The sequence below is a fragment of the Benincasa hispida genome, chromosome 9 (assembly GCF_009727055.1).
Source record: "Benincasa hispida cultivar B227 chromosome 9, ASM972705v1, whole genome shotgun sequence".
Lineage (NCBI taxonomy): Eukaryota > Viridiplantae > Streptophyta > Magnoliopsida > Cucurbitales > Cucurbitaceae > Benincasa > Benincasa hispida.
Genome location: NC_052357.1, coordinates 38,991,127 through 38,995,941, shown reverse-complemented (window position 1 = coordinate 38,995,941; position 4,815 = coordinate 38,991,127). Strand labels below are relative to the sequence as shown.

The window sequence follows — 4,815 nt, the reverse complement described above, 5'->3', positions numbered from 1 at the left end:
TAACAATGAAGACTAAATCTAAGATTTATTGAAACTGTAGAGAATAAAATTGAACATATATGTCAAAGTATAAGACCAAATTAATATTTTAACTCAAACAAAAACAATAATAAAAGGAAACCCATGGCTTTCAAAATCTCCATCATAAAGTAAGTTTTCAACCTTTTTGTCTCTAAAATATTTGTTAAGACATGTGTATGTATATTTATAAGTATATATATTATAGAGAACAATAGAATAAATCTTTTGGTATAAAATTTCATTTATGTACAATATAAGCCATTGCTATATCTTGGATAACTAGTCTTGTTTGGAAACTCTATATGAAAATAAAGCCAAAAAGTCTATCACTTCAAATTTCTACAAAGTTATTAATTATCCAAAAATTGACATTTTGAATCTTTCAATATTGTAAATTTTGAATAATTCATACTTGGTTCTTGTTGGGATAGACAGCTAGCTTTATAGAAAAGTTGCCATTATTTTACAAAAGTTAAAAACTTTGATCTTTTACATTTGTTCTTAAAAAAAATATAATACCATGTAAAACTAGTTCAAAGATAATGTAAGAGAAACTTTTCAAACCTAAAATGATAGTTATAAATTTATATAATTTTATAATCCAATCCAAATTTGAATAGTATAAATGCCATACTCATTTGTCAACATATTGCTATTTTCCACGAAGGTTAGGTGTAAAAAATGAATATAATTTTTAATTTCTTGACCATCATTTTGTACATTAAAGAAGCAAATATGAAAGCTATATAAAGGGAGGGGAGCCATTGTTTTGAAGGCAGAACAAAAATCCCATTGAGGAAGAAATATGGGGAAATCTAGGTCTTCAATGGCCTATCTTGTGGCCACAATTTTGGTGGCGACTCTAAGTTTGCCATCGGTATTCGCAGCAGATTATGTCTATTCTTCTCCTCCACCTCCTTATTATGTATACAAATCACCACCTCCTCCTGTCTATTACTCTCCCCCACCACCAAAAGAGAAATATGAGTACAAATCACCACCTCCTCCTGTTTACTATTCTCCTCCACCACCTGTTTACCACTCTCCACCACCTCCAGTTTACTATTCTCCTCCACCACCTGTTTATCACTCTCCACCTCCTCCAGTTTACTATTCTCCTCCCCCACCAAAGAAGTACGAGTATAAATCACCACCACCTCCAGTTTATTACTCTCCACCTTTTTATCACTCCCCTCCACCACCAGTTTACAAGTCACCACCGCCACCCAAGAAGGACTACGAGTACAAGTCTCCTCCACCACCAAAGAAGGATTATGAGTACAAATCTCCTCCACCACCAAAGAAGGACTATGAGTACAAATCTCCTCCACCACCAAAGAAGGACTACGAGTACAAGTCTCCTCCACCACCTAAGAAGGATTACGAATACAAGTCTCCACCTCCACCCAAGAAGGACTACGAATACAAGTCTCCGCCTCCACCTAAGAAGGACTACGAATACAAGTCTCCACCACCTCCCAAGAAGGATTATGAGTACAAGTCTCCCCCACCACCAAAGATGGACTACAAGTACAAGTCTCCACCTCCACCTAAGAAGGACTATGAATACAAGTCTCCACCACCTCCCAAGAAGGATTACAAGTACAAGTCTCCACCTCCACCCAAGAAGGACTATGAATATAAGTCTCCTCCACCTCCCAAGAAGGACTACGAGTACAAGTCTCCTCCACCACCCAAGAAGGATTACAAATACAAGTCTCCACCTCCACCCAAGAGGAACTACGAATACAAGTCCTCCGCCTCCACCCAAGAAGGACTACGAATACAAGTCTCCACCACCTCCCAAGAAGGATTACGAGTACAAGTCTCCACCTCCACCCAAGAAGGACTATGAATACAAGTCTCCACCACCTCCCAAGAAGGACTATGAGTACAAATCACCTCCACCTCCCAAGAAGGACTACGAGTACAAATCTCCACCACCACCAAAAAAGGACTATGAGTACAAGTCTCCACCACCTCCCAAGAAGGATTACGAGTACAAATCTCCTCCACCTCCAAAGAAGGACTACGAATACAAGTCTCCTCCACCACCCAAAAAGGACTACATTTACGCCTCACCTCCACCACCTCCTTACCACTACTAGATCACTATGCATTATATTATTACTTCAAGGTAAAGTTTTCATAGTTAGAAATGTCTCTTAGAACTACAATTAAGATACCATGTCTTGTTTCCATTATTCTTGAAAAATAATATTGTGAATGTTGTATTGATATTCACTTAATCTTACAAATTATTCTTGCAGGTAAAAGAAGAAAATACTCATAGAATAAAGAGATGGCCTAACGATGATCGTCATTTCGCTCAAACCATGGCCTTCCATTATTATTTATGTCTTGTGATCCATGTTCTGTTTTTTTAAATTTAGTTTCACATATTGTGTATTCATATTTTACAGATTAAGAAATGAGAATATTTCATTTTCTTTCCAAAAGATTCAAAAGCTTTCTTGAATATTACTATCAATGTTTACTAATTGTTCAAAACTAAACATAAATGAACCTTCAGGCCACCAATGCATCACAAAGGGATGAAGTTCTATGTAAATAATTTGATAAATAATTAACTTAAGACAGAACTAAAATAAAGTTCTTTGTACGCCTTGGGTCAACATTCTTTTTGGCAAGTTGTCCTTCATTGTACTAGGCCATCTTTGACAAATTAATTAAATTAAAATACTTTTGTTGACCTAAGAATTCACTTTATAGGTCTATTTTTAGTAAAGAAGTAGTGTAATGATTGTGAATTCTACATGTGAGGATCATTACAAAGCTTATTTCAAATTTGTAGGCTGATTTTGCTAAGGTTGAGAAAAATTCTTGTTTGATCTCTTTAATTTCTATATTAAGCAAGCTCTTTAAAATTCATAATATATTTATTTTATTTTATTTTATTTTAACTTTCGTATTGCTATATCATTATTTTAAATGTATGATCAAAAGAGGTTGAAATTTGAGACATAATTCTTGATATTTTTATAAATTGTTTGTGACAATCCAAATAGTTACATATCTTATATCGAAATTGTTGAAAGATATTGTTGTAGTGTGATTCGAACTTAGGAACTCCAAGTTCCAAGCATTCACCATAACTGTTGGACCAAGACATATAACAAACTTTAAAAAATTAATTTTCTTTTCAATTTTAAAAATGAAAACAGGTTTTTTGAAACGTTTATTTTTATTATTACTTTTTAGTCTTAGAAATTTTGAAAACGTTTATAACATTGAAAAAATGGAAAACATAATTATAAATCAAGCATACCCATTTTAAAAAACTAAAAACGAAAAATCAGCTTATTATCAAACGATTTCTAAAAAAAGTATCTTTAAAATTTTGTTTTTGTTTTTGGAGTTGGTTAAGAATTCAACTTTTTTACTTAAGAAAGATGAAAATTGCAAACTATTGTAAAAAATTGAGAAGAAATAATACTTTCAAAACTTAAAAATCAAGAATCAAATTGTCACAAAAAACTGTCTTGATTTTTTACTTTTGGTTTTGGATATTGGATTTCCTAATTTTGGTTTTCAATTTTTAAGAAACAAAAATCACATATGTTTGATAACTATTTTTTGATTTTCTATTTTTTAAAAGAAAAAGACCAAAAGCATATTTGGTAATTGTTTTTAGTTTTCTATTTTTCAAAAAATAAAATATAGAAACATGTTTCATGACTGCGTTTCTTATTTTTGTTTTCAAAATTTCAGAACACATTTTAATAACTTTTTTAGTTTTATGTCTTTCCTAAAAATATCATCAATCTTTTCTTTTGCAATAATTTTCAACTGTATAAATACTTATATATCATTTTTTTTTTTTACTTTTTTTTAACATTTACATGTTGATAAAATAATAGCAATATGTTGTGAAATTGAGGAACAAATATAATAATAAAATAACTAAAATTATAACAATTTTAAATATAATAATAATAATAAATAAATAAATATAATAATCCCCCAATTAAAGAAGAGATCTTGGCGGAATTGCCACATATGAAATTGAGCACAATTTTGTAAAGAAATAGCCCACTTGTTTCTCGAGAAGAATAAAATAACTAAAATTATAACAATTTAATAATATGAAAATTTGGTGAAAATTTAAAATGGATTTCTCATCAATGTGGTGATTTTAAGATTCGTCAAAATGTCACTATTTATAGGCAAAGTGGCGAGTAAGATGTGACCTTACATGGACATGAAGCATGAACAACTACAGGGCACATGGACATGAAGATTGACACATGATTTTTATGATACTAAGAAATGAGCATCTATTTTTTATAATATTTATAATACTCTCCCTTAGATGTCCATATATATATATGAAATATGTCTCGTTAAAATCTTACTAGAAAAAACCCTAATGAAGGAAAAAAATTACATATTTCATTTAATATATACTCCTAAAGAATACAATATATTTACTCCCCATTATGAAAATATTACTTAAGATATCTAAGTCGTCATATTCCAATGTTGTGCACCAATTTTTTAAAAGTTGCGGTTGGTAATACTTTTGTAAATATGTCTGCTAGGTTATCCTTTGAACAAATTTGTTGTACAGTGATGTCGTCATTTTCTTCAAGATATTGAGTGTAGAAAAGCTTCGGTGAAATATGCTTTGTTCTATCTCCTTTAATATATCCTCATTTGATTTGAGTTATGCAAGCTGTGTTGTCTTCGTATAATATTGTTGGAAGATTTTTATTAAAAGACAAGTCATATGTTTCACGAATGTGCTGAGTCATTGATCTTAGCCATGTACAT

The 4,815-nt window shown here is 31.2% G+C and overlaps 1 pseudogene; it reads left to right on the top strand.

The window, feature by feature from the left end:
• The first annotated feature begins 786 nt into the window (after positions 1-786).
• LOC120085349 lies at positions 787-2,443 on the top strand (annotated as a pseudogene).
• The last annotated feature ends 2,372 nt before the right edge of the window (positions 2,444-4,815 follow it).